Source organism: Cervus elaphus, chromosome 7 (assembly GCF_910594005.1).
Source record: "Cervus elaphus chromosome 7, mCerEla1.1, whole genome shotgun sequence".
NCBI lineage: Eukaryota > Metazoa > Chordata > Mammalia > Artiodactyla > Cervidae > Cervus > Cervus elaphus.
Genome location: NC_057821.1, coordinates 1,516,120 through 1,527,915, shown reverse-complemented (window position 1 = coordinate 1,527,915; position 11,796 = coordinate 1,516,120). Strand labels below are relative to the sequence as shown.

Here is an 11,796-nt window from a genome sequence, read left to right as displayed (position 1 = left end):
TCGTAGAGGCTCGGCTAAGCTCTCCGCCCGGCGCCTGCGCCGAGTTCTGCGAGAAGGCCGTGGAGCCGCCCGGGAAATGGCCCGCGTGGCCGAGCGAAGGCTGCCTGAGGCGGGGCGCTGTGAGGGCGGGGGCGGGCGGGCGCCTCCCGGGGCCGCTACTCTGGGGCTGCACAACCGCCAATGGGATGGCGGTTGTGCTTGTGGTTCCACTCCGTGGCTGTGGGCAGGTCGGTTTCGGTGGCTCTCGCGCGCGGGGGTCGCCGCCATTTCCTCAGCGCCCCCCGCCGCCCCCCTTCCTCGAAGCCGCTTCGCGGGCGGGCTGCGCGGTGGGCGTCTCGCCCCGGTGAGGCGCGGAGAGACCGGGAGACGGGCGGTTGGAGCTCAGGTGCGAGTTACCCCGCAGAGGTGGGGACGGGGTAGCCCGGGCGTTAGGGCCGCGCCCTGAGGGCTGCGGTGTGGGTAGCCCCCCGGGGCCGGCCAGGCAAACACCCTCCCCTACCCGCCGCGGAAGGGCCGGCCGCAAGGGGGCTCTGGGTCGGGAGGTTCGCTCTTCACTCACAAGGCTTTTCAGAGGAGCGATGGGATGTCTCTGTGTTTAGATAGCTGTCGCAGTGCTTATGGCTCATCTGGTAAAGAATCTGCCTGCAATGTGGGACACCTGGATTCAATCTCTGGGTTGGGAAGATCCCCTGGAGAAGGGAAAGGCTACCCACTCCACTATTATGGCATGGACTGCCACAGAGAGTCAGACTGAGCGACTTTCGCTTCACTGATTAAGGGGCTTCCCCATATTTAAGGGGCTTCCCTCATAGCTCAGTCGGTAAAGAATCTGCTTGCAAAGCAGGAGACCCAGGTTCGATTCTTGGGTTGGGAAGATCCTCTGGAGAAGAAAATGGCAACCATTCCAGTATTCCTTCCTGGAGAAACCCATGGACAGAGGAGCCTGGCGGTCTGTAGCCCATGGGATTGCAAGAGTCGGACACGATTTAGGGACTAAACCACCACGCAGTCCTTAGGGGAATGGATCGGATAAAAGAAAGACTGGTTCTGAGTGGGTTATGATAGACAGCACGAGAGATGGATGTGGTCAACAGGCTGGTCGGGGGTCACTGAACACCGTGTCCTGAGACGACAGGTCTTGTAGGTACAAGGACAGGGGTGGAGTTGAGAGGAATAGCAGGGGAGGGGAAACACCGCGTCTCTGGAGGCTTCTCTCAGGAAGCAGAGTAAACATCTGGCGGTCATCAGGGAGAGCCTTTGGGTAAGGTGAGTTTTGTTTTGAACATTCAAGAGCACTTAATCTAACACTTGGGCCATTTAACAGATGGGGAAGCTGAACCACTGGAATTAAGCATCAAGTTAATGGGCATGTCTGAAATTGCAGTTGTTGGAAGCTGAACCCCAGCTTGAATTCTGTTCCAGTCTGTTATTCTTGCAACTTCAGGCAGTTACCTTATCTAAAAAGTTAGGAGACCACAGTGGGAGGTTCACTGCAGACAGATCGCAGAGGGGTTGTTGTTGTTCAGTCCCTAAGTCATGCCCCAGTCTTTATGACCACATGTACTGAGGCCTGACACCAGGCTTCCCTGTCCTTCCCTGTCTCCCTGAGTTTACTCAAATTCATGTTCATTGGGTCAGTGATGTCATCCAACCATCTCACCCTCTGTAGCCCCGTTCTCCTTCATCATATCCTCAATCTTTCCCAGCATCAGGGTCTTTTCCAATGAGTCAGGTCTTTACATCAGGTGGCCAAAGTATTGGATCTTCAGCATCAGCATCAGTCCTTCCAAGGAATATTCAGGGTTGATATCCTTTCAGATTGAGTGGATTGATTTCCTTGCTGTCCAAGGGACTCTCAAGAGTCTTCTGTAACACTACAGTTCAAAAAGCATCAATTCTTTGGTGCTCAGCCTCCTTTATGGTCCAACTCTCATATCCGTACATGCCTACTGGAAAAACCATAGTTTTGACTATAGGGACTTTTGTCTGCAAAGCTCTCTAGGCTTGTCATAGCTTTTCTTCCAAGGAGCCAGGGTCTTTAAATGTCACAGCTGCAGTCACCATCCACAATGATTTAGGAGCCCAAGAAAATAAATTCTGCCACTGTTTTCATTTTTGCCCCATCTATTTGCCATGAAGCGATGGGACCAGATACCATGATCTTAGTTTTTGAATGCTGAGTTTTAAGCCAGATATTTGAGAAGGGTGGAGGCTTTCAAATATGTCCCCACTAGGGTGGGAAGACTAGGTCACACGGGAGGAAAGGAGCCCAAAGGTGCAGACAGTGCCCACAGGTGCTGGCTTTTCAGACTGTTAGTCCGGCTGTCTATTTCGCTTAGACTTGAAGTGTTGGTTTCCCACTTTGGGAAGCGGCAGGGTGGAGGGGGGTATTCAGGGATGAACTTAGAAGTGTAAAATCACTGGCTTTTCTGGGTCTTAGAGGGCGTCAGTGCACCTTTTCTTGCAGTTGTGGCTGCCTTTGGGGGCTGGCCACTGGGACAGCTGAGTTGGAATTAGACTAAGACTTGGTCTTGATCTGATTGACCCCTCACACCCTGAACCCACACATGCTTTCAAGAATCATTCCTTCCTGGCAGATGGTAGCTGGTTTAGAGCAGGGACTCTGCCTTGTTCATTCCAGACTCCCTCATGGTTAGGTGCTGTGTTTGGCAAATTGGAATGATGCACTTTGTATCTGCAGAACTGATCAGCGTTTGAGTCTTTAGGAAAATTATCTTGAGTTTCCAGGGGCTTACAGCTGGAGGTGGGAGCAGAAAATGATGCAATTCCCAGGGTAAATTTTAAAAATTTAAGTCTCAAAAAAAAAAAAAAAATTTAAATCTGAAAACTCGGTTGTATCTTTACAAGTTTATTTCATATTATCTTTTGTATACCTGCTGATCTCCTAATTGTGCAAGAGTTTCAGCTGTCCTTTAAAATAATATTTGTGATAAAAGGAATACTTAAGTGAATTCTAGTAAATCAGACTTTTCCATGATATCTTTTTAACTAGTTGATGAAAGAGTAGGTAAAAGTCATGTTTCCATTTTTCATTAGAAATCATTTCTTACATCCAAGCAGCATTAAATAGTGTAATTTTATAGTTATACCCGTAGTGCTAAAGCATCTTTTTTTTTTCTTTTGCTAATGCATTTATTTTGGCTCTAACAGTAGATGAGTTGCTTATCATTGTTTGGTTTTGAGGTTTCTTTTTGTTTGTTTGTTTCTTTGTTTTTTGGTTTTCATTGTTATAGCATTATTGGGTTTTATTTTGGTAAAAATTTTAATTGAAATATAGTTTATTTACAGTGTTTCAGGCATAGGGGTTGCCTGTTGAGAAACATTGTGTAGCATTTATGAATTTTATAATTCTAGTATTTTTATACTTCCAAGGGAAATTGTTTTAGAAATTTGTCAAAGTAGAAAGTGGAAAAACTCCTTTTGCCATTCTGTTTTCTATCCTAGCAGTGTGTAGTTTTTTTTTTTTTTTTTTTTTTTTGGTAGTAACCTTTTAAGATCCTTTTCCAATATAGTAAGTTATTTTCATGCTTTTGTCATGTGTTATTACTTCTGTAGACTGTTGGTTTTCTGTCATCAGTTTTATTGAGGTATAATTTACCTGTAACACAATACACATTTTAATAGAGTTTTGACAAATATATACAATCCTTATAACCAGCAACCCAACCAAGATTTCTGCTATCCCAAGGATTCCCTTTTCTCTTTTGTGGCACTGGCTACTTCCCATCTGCAGCCTTAGGCAGCCAAGGATTTTCTTTCCCCTACAGATTATCTTTGTCTTTTTCATTGTATTTCTGGAGTCCACATGCCAGCAATAGCAAACTCCTCTGTACAGGGCCAGTTAGAAGCATACAGTGTGTGCTCCTTTCTGTCTGACTTCTCAGTCTTTAAGATTATCCTTAATGACTATGTTGATTGTGTATTTTGTTGGTAATTCATTCCTTTTATTTTTGTTAATTGTGGTAAGTGATACAAAACTAAATGTTGCCATTTCTAACCATTCTTCTGTGTCCACTTCAGTGGCATTAATTATATTCCCATTGTGCAACCATCACCTCTATTTCCAAAGCTTTTTCATAACCCCAAATAAACTCTATAGCTTTCAAGTAGTGACTACCCACTCTCCTACCCCCTCAGCCTGGTAGCCTCTAATCTACTTTGCTTCTATGAGTTTGCCTATTCTAGACATTTCAGATGAGTTGCATCATACAATATTTGTCCTTTTGTGTCTGGCTTCTTTCACTAAGCAGTGTTTTCAAAGTTCATGTTGTTGTATCTATCAGCATTTTCCTTTTGACTGAGTAATTTTCCATTGACTAGACATACTTTGTATGAACATAGGTTTTCAGTTCTCTTGAGTGTATACCTAGAAGAGGAATTGCTGGATAAGATGGAAATTCGAAATTTGACTTTTTGTGGACTCACAAGGCTGTTTTCTATAGGGCTGTACCATTTTACATTGCTACCTGCATTGGACAAGGGTTCCAGTTTCTCCCCATCCACTCCAACACTTGTTATTATAGCCATCTTAGTAGGTGTGGAAGGACTATTGGTTTTTCATAAGATACATAAGCAAAGACTGTTGTTACCAACTTGGTAGGGGAATTAATGAGTGTAATTGTATATGTTCCAGGAGGATGGACTGAGGCAAGTTCTGGAGGAGATGAAAGCCTTAGACGAGCAAAACCTACCTGATGTGTAAGTTGGTAAGTTGATATTTTAAAACAGTTTAAGAAATATGATATTGATGTCAGATCATCTTAACATTATTTTTTAGATGATTTGTTTGTGTTTTTTTTTTTTTAATTCTCTGTGAGCCTGGCCATACCCTAGCTATACAGAAGTAGAAGGATTTGTGTTAATGATTGTTATGTCTCTAGGGACGAAATAGTGTTTGGCACATGGTAGATGTTCAATAAATACTTCTTGTTTGACTGGTGTGACTTGAAAGGAATTAGGGTGGATCCAAAAGAGATGATCCAGGAGCAAGTAACAGAGCTGATGAGTACAGTGCATTGTTTCCACTGCTTGTTTTCATCAGTTGAGGCCTTAGTGGGCTTAAAGGGAGAACAGGCAGTTTGCAAATTTAGCAAACTGTGAAAGCTTGACTGAAGTTGGCTGGGAACTTGTGCTGCAGAACACTACAGCTTGGTAGGCTAGAGGGTTCTGGAGTTGCAGACTGTTTAGAGCCAAGCATGGTAGTTGGCACAGTGGAGAATTTGAGCTGAATGACAAACTTCAGAGGACCTGTGATTGGGTGAAGAATGAGACACAAGAGTACTGACTGCTGGTGGGAAAATGAGTTATTGAGAGCTCATCCTGGAGAGAAGTATGTCTGCAACTTGAGATTTCGTCCCTGGGCTTGTTCGGTAGCGTTTTCATCAGTTAGTTGGGCATGGACATCGGTAGCATGTTGTTAGGGTGTGTGGAGTACACAGAACAGCAGGGACACTTTGCAGTGACTGTGTTACTGATGATGAGGAACTGATGTGCAAGAGGTCTGCGGTAAATGTAAGGGAAATGGAAAGTCGTGCACTCAGGTTCCCAAGTCCTTCATTTGTTCCTGCAACTCAGCAGTTATGAGCTGATAAAGGGCTCTGGTGTTTCAGTTGTAAACAGCAGAATCAAGAGGTTTGTCCCCATGGCCCTCAACAGTGTCATGCAGAAGGCAGGTGTTAAATGCAGGTAAAGCGGGTCAGAGTACCTGCTGTGAAGGAAAACACCATACTGGGAGGAGAGTCATGCACTGAAAATATTGGTAGATTGTGAAATCTGGGAAATTCTTTCCGAGGAATAGACTCTTCAGCTGGAGCCTGAAGAAGCGGGTTTTAGCGAGGAAGTAACTGTGGGCAGAGAGCATTCTAGTTAGAGGCAACAGCATGTGCAAAGGCCCTGAGTCTTGAAAGAGGGTGGAATGCCCAGGGACCTGGGCCTTCCCAAAGGCCAGTGTGGCTGGAACTTAGTGAGCAGGCCGAGAGCAACACCAGGGGAGATTTCTAAGCATGTGGGGCAGGTGGTGGCATGTTTGTGTTCTAAGGTCATCTAAGGATGACCCTGGCCCCATGTGGATAGGGGATGGTGGGATCGAGAGGGAGGATGGTGGTCATGCAGGTGACAGGAGAGTTGAGCCAGACCAGCGGGAAGGAGAACAGTTTACACAGCTGTTTAGGAGGTGACTGAACAGGCCTTGGTCCAGTAAGGGAATGATTTTCCTCTACTCATACCGTGAGGAAAATCAGGATGCAAAATTCTGTGCCCTATCCTCCTAGTTTGGTTCTGAGTGGGACACCACTATCATCAGTTTCTGGTTAAAATTGTTTGTCAGAAGAAATATATTCCTATTTAATTGCTCACATGGAAATGTGAATTCTTTAAGGAAGTTCTTGTGTACTGAATCAAGTACTTTGATGTTAAGTTGGGTGTATTTTATTTGTGCTATTCATTATAATCAAGAGCACATTGTAAGCAGTGTGGAAAATAAATCTAACATTTCTAGAATGGCAGAAGTGTCTAGAACAGATCTAGAAGACATGGTACATCTATATACGTGGTAGAGATCTAGAAGACATGGGACATATATTTTGCCTCTATTTTCAGGGTCTGGAGCAGGCACATACATTTTGTATTTATCGGTTCCTTTTAACACTCTAAAGTAGATATTTATTAATTCTGTACAATTGGTTTTGTTTTGTTTTCTTTTTTTTTTCAATTGTGGTTAAGATACACACCAGATAGCTCAGTGGTAAAGAATCTGACTGCTAACGCAGGAGATGCATTCCCTGGTACGGGAAGATTCCCTGGAGAACGAACTGGTGACCCACCCCAGTTCTCTTTCCTGGAAAATTCCAAGGACAGAGGCGCCTGGCAGGATATAGTCCATGGTGTCAAAAAAGGTGGACATGACTGACTGAAAACACATACCATACAGTGTATTCTAAACATTCATAGTGTCATATAGCTATCACCACCACTACCTTCTCCAGAACTCTTCATTTTACAAAACTGAAATACCATACCCAGTAAACAATTGTATATGTGATTGGAAAGGATGATGCTTGTCTGATATCTAAGGAGACACATATTTTATAGGGTAAAGCCAAAATTTTCTCCCTCTCTGTGTAAAGGACCCTAAAGTACAAACATGCCCAGAGTTGAAGATAAAGAACTATTTCTTGGATGAGTGGAGGAGCACTTGACTTGAGAGTCCTTTGCTCACTTTCTGGGAATAAGGATTTGAAAGTATTGATATCATAGAAAGAGGACTTCGTAGGATGAGAGCATGATGTGAGGCCATAATCTTATGCACCATGATATTTGATCTCTTATCCCATCATGAAAAAGGGATTCTAAAAAGTGAGGCAAAGATTGTCTTTTGGAGACAATGGAAATTCATCAGTGTACAAAACCCAATGTGCCACATGGCTAACCAAGAGAGTGGGAGTGTGATCCTAGGCAAATTAGTTAGGTATTTATTTATTTATTTAATTTAAGTTTGTGCACATAGCTTGCAGGATCCTAGTTCCCTGACCAGGGATTGAACCTGTGCCCTCAGCAGTGAAAGTGCAATGTCTTAAACATTGGACCACCAGGGAATTCCCTGACCCTTTTCTATTTCATCCTATTAGCAAAAGCTCTGATGTGGAGGCAGGTAGGTTAACTACTAACACAAATGGCTAATAACCAGTATGGCCTCAGTTGTTAGCTGGCTTTGAAAATGTGACTTGTTCTCAGTAGACATTCTTTTCCTTAAATGTTTTACCAGGAATAACGCAAAGTCAGGAGGACGGGGTGATTTGGTCCCAGCCATCAAGTTTCGACACTGTCCTTTGCTAAGAAGTCAGCGCTGCGCCGGAGCCTGCCTGTGAGCTTCTGTGTTTGCGGGGGTGGCAGGGAGCAGGGGGCGTTCCCGTTCCAGGGGGTGGCAGAAATTCTTGGCGATGTCTCTCTTCTATGAGCATTCAGAATTTTCTCTTTGTTTCCTTTTAAATGTTTTTTATCATGGAAAGTTGCAGTATTCTTAAATTAGGGAATAATATTACAGCCCCCCATGGATCCATCATATAGGTCAAACAGTTCTTAACATCTTGCCATAATTGCTTCGTCTTGTTTTATGTGTCTAGGCTAAACATTAGGCACTTTACCGCTGAATAGTTCTGTGTGCATCTTTAAGAAATAAGGACCTCTGTGGCCTTTTCTCACTGTATAGTTGACCTGTGACCACTGTGTAACTCTCCTGTCTGGAGCAGTGACCGTCCCTTCACAGCATCCATCCAGTCTGCTCCTCTTTTCCCTGTTGTCCCGAAGGTGTCCCCTTGCAGTGGTCTGTTTGCCTCCGGAACCAAATCAGATCCACGTGTTACCTTCTGGTGGTTCAGTCTTAAGCCTCTCCTGATCAAGACAACTTCTGATCCAATGCGGTATTAATGTTCCAGGCATGACCAGCTGCTTCGGATTAGAGCCCTCAGGTGGGGTTATGGCAGTGTCTTGCCAAGAACTTTATGATTTCACATGTCTGCTGAAGAGATAAGTTAGCACTCTTGTTCAAATCTGTAAAGTCGGAAACTGGCTGAGCTTCTGGCTCAGCTTCTACAATACTATTTATAGTACTTGTCTTTTTGTTTGAACCTTTGATTTTCAGTAGTTTTTGGTCTGTTTGAGAATGGTAGTAGTAATTCTAAATGCTGTATGGAAAACTACTGTTAACAAAATAAAGGGTCCGGTTATGTTAGTTGCTAGAGATCCATCAGTAGGCTGCAAAACTGGCATCATTATTTGGAAATTTTTCATAAAATATGTGTGTGTACATACTTTGCTTGGGGCTTCCCAGGTGGCACTTGTGGTAAAGAACTTGCCTGCCAAAGTAGGAGACGTAAGTGATGCGAGTTCGATCCCTGGGTTGGGAAGATCCCCTGGAGGAGGGCTTGGCAACCCACTCCAGTATTCTTGCCTGGAGAATCCCATGGACGAGGACCCTGGTAGGCTACAGTCCATACAGTCACAGAGAGTCGGACGCGACTGAAGAGACTCAGCAGGCACACACATACTTTGCTTATCTTTGTGAATATGTGTGATGAATTCTTGATTTCTTCAGTCACTGAGGCACAATATTTAAGGACACACGATTGAAGGCAAGCAGACTTGTGTGGAAATATTGGCTCTGCTTCTGTGAGATCCTAGGCAGGGGCCTCCATCTCTCCCTGTGCCTAAATTCCCTCATTTGCAAAGTGAAAGTCATAGCATCTGCTGCAGTGACTTCAGTCACTAGCTCCCTAGTTAGACCAAACTTCATAGGTTAAGACTGCCCTCACTTCAGACACCAGCCATGGTTTGGGTGTTCCCAGGGCCACTCTCCCTTCTGACCACCTGGCTGCAAATTCAGAGATTCCCACTCTCCCCTCAGGTTTGAGGCTTTTAGCCTCTTGACACCATTGCAGAGAGGAGAGGGGAGCCAGAAGTAGGGCTCCGTCACCTGGATTCAGTCCGTCATAGTTTGATCCATCGATGCACCTGTGTCCTGACATCAGACTTGTGTGAGCTTCCCTGGTTGACACCACATCATGTGCATTGTTCCACGGCAGTGTGCCGGGAGGATGGTGTGTCCTGATTCCTCGGGGAGGGGAAGTCAAAGCTTCACATCTGGGACCCTCCCAGACCTCACCCTGGGTGTCTCTTCCTTTGGCTGGTTCTCATTTGTATTCCTTTCACTACAGTACAACAGGGGACATCAGGGCAGTGCTTTCCTGGGTCCTGAGAGTCATTCTGGCCAAGTATTAAACCTGAGGGAGGGGTGTATGTGTGTATGTATGCACACACACTCTGCTAGTGAAGGTTATGAAGATGTTTTTCTGTACAGTCTTCTCGGAGTTATCTTGTTTTAGTTTTCACAGAGATATCCAAGATATCTACTGGAATACATTTTTGTGAATAATGTATGAACCAAGTTGCATGTCTGTGGTTGGTGGGGAGAGGGGGGGCTTTCTTTTGTCTTAGTCTGTTTGTCCTTGTACCTTTTTCATACTGTTTAAATGATTATAATTTTGTAGTACTTCTTAAGTAAGTTTTCCCATTTTGTTCTACTTTCTCAAGTGTCTTGACTATTTTTGGCTTTTTGCATTTCCATGTAAATTTTAGCCTTATTTGTCAAGTTTGATATTTTTAAACAATTGGAGTTTTGAGTGAGAATGACTTGGATCTGTAGATCAGTTAACATTATTGTAATACTGAATCTTCCAGTCCTTGAAAGTATCATTATTAGGTACCACTGTGCAGAATGACCAATACCTACTGTTCTAGGTACCAGTGCTTGGTTCATAAGAGGCAATCGATAATATTTGTAGTTTGAATGAATGGTCATAGGAAAGATGCATGTGGGCATCTGTGCTGTTTTTGAAAGGCTTAATGTACAGTTTCTGCAAGTTTATTTTCTTACAGCTTTGTCAAATGGCCGTCTTTATGTTTCCAGGTGGACTGGTTCAATGGTTACAAAATGTCCCTTGCTACCTACATGAGGTCATTGGCAGGAGACCAAGGTTTGGACATCACACAGGATGTGAAACCTCCAAAAAGCCTATATATAGAAGTAAGTATACCTTTTTAAAACATGGGTGTTTCTTTAATGCTTATAGTGTGCTTACTTTTGTCCAAAGGAGGGGATATAGGAATATATACTAGTGTATATAGCCATATAACTTGGAGACACCATAGGTTTGGTTTCTGACTCACAATAAAGTGAATATTCACTAAAACATCTCACACAAATCTTTTCGTTTCCCTGCGCATGTAAAACATGCTTACACTCATCTATTGAGTATGTCTCAGCATTATATACATATTTTATTGCTAAAAAATTCTGCTCTCTGACAATGCAGGGTTGACACAAATCTTTAGTTTGTAAAAAAAAAAAAAAAAAAAAAATCAGTAATAGAGAAGCACAATAAAGCAAAGCACAAACAAGAGAGGAAACATAAACCCAAGCCAAAATGCTTCCTGTAGTGGGAATGGGATTGAACAATTAAAAATTTCTGGCTGTACCTGTTTTTAAAGTTTTAACTTTAGAACCATGTAAGTATTTTACACATTGTTAAAAGAAAATGAAATCAAAGTGAAAAACCAACCCAAAACTCTCCTTGGCATCTCCTTCAGTTTCCTTGCTGTCCATGCTGACCTATACATATATTCAGAGATTTGCCATTTTTCTTCCTCCCCATCAGAACTGGACAGTTTGAACTGCTAGAATGCCTCAGGAAAGAATGCTAAGCCTAACTACACAGAGAAGACACAGACAGAGCCTAACGCTTACCTGGAGGTGCATGTGCAGTGCCCAGCTACTGGACGGTTACTCCATAATGAAAAATAATGTAGGTATTGTAAAACATCCGTTTTTCTTTTCAGGTGCGGTGTCTAAAAGACTACGGAGAATTTGAAGTTGAAGATGGTACTTCAGTGCTATTAAAAAAAAAAAAAAAAAAAAACATAGCCAGGGATTTACTGTCTTAGGATACTTTAACTTTTTAAGAGTGTCAAATGATGGAAATGTTGGAATCAGTAGTAAACTAAATACCACCTTGCGATGATCATTTGTGTCATAGACATTAAGTTTATCATAAAATATCCTTTTATCCTTTTTCTAAAAACTTGAAGCAGAGAGGGATGATACAGTTGACCCTTGAACATCATGTAGGGATAATGGGTGTAGTCAGACTGCCCGCTCCCCACAGGCTCTAGACACACGGGCTTCCATTGTGGCAGCACGCAGACTTGGTAGCTCTGGTGTGT

At 43.3% G+C, this 11,796-nt stretch overlaps 1 long non-coding RNA gene across 8 annotated transcripts; it reads left to right on the top strand.

Annotated features, from left to right (window-relative positions):
• The first annotated feature begins 184 nt into the window (after positions 1–184).
• On the top strand, positions 185–11,594 carry LOC122696864. 8 transcript variants are annotated; one of them, XR_006341915.1, is made up of 5 exons: positions 185–227; positions 4,655–4,727; positions 7,784–7,882; positions 10,484–10,600; positions 11,413–11,594. It is a non-coding gene; the product is annotated as an uncharacterized LOC122696864 (long non-coding RNA). The 8 variants fall into 8 exon arrangements; XR_006341919.1 differs by lacking the exon at positions 185–227 and adding an exon at positions 234–385 and having other exon boundaries at positions 4,655–4,719; XR_006341913.1 differs by lacking the exon at positions 185–227 and adding an exon at positions 234–385.
• Positions 11,595–11,796: the final 202 nt, after the last annotated feature.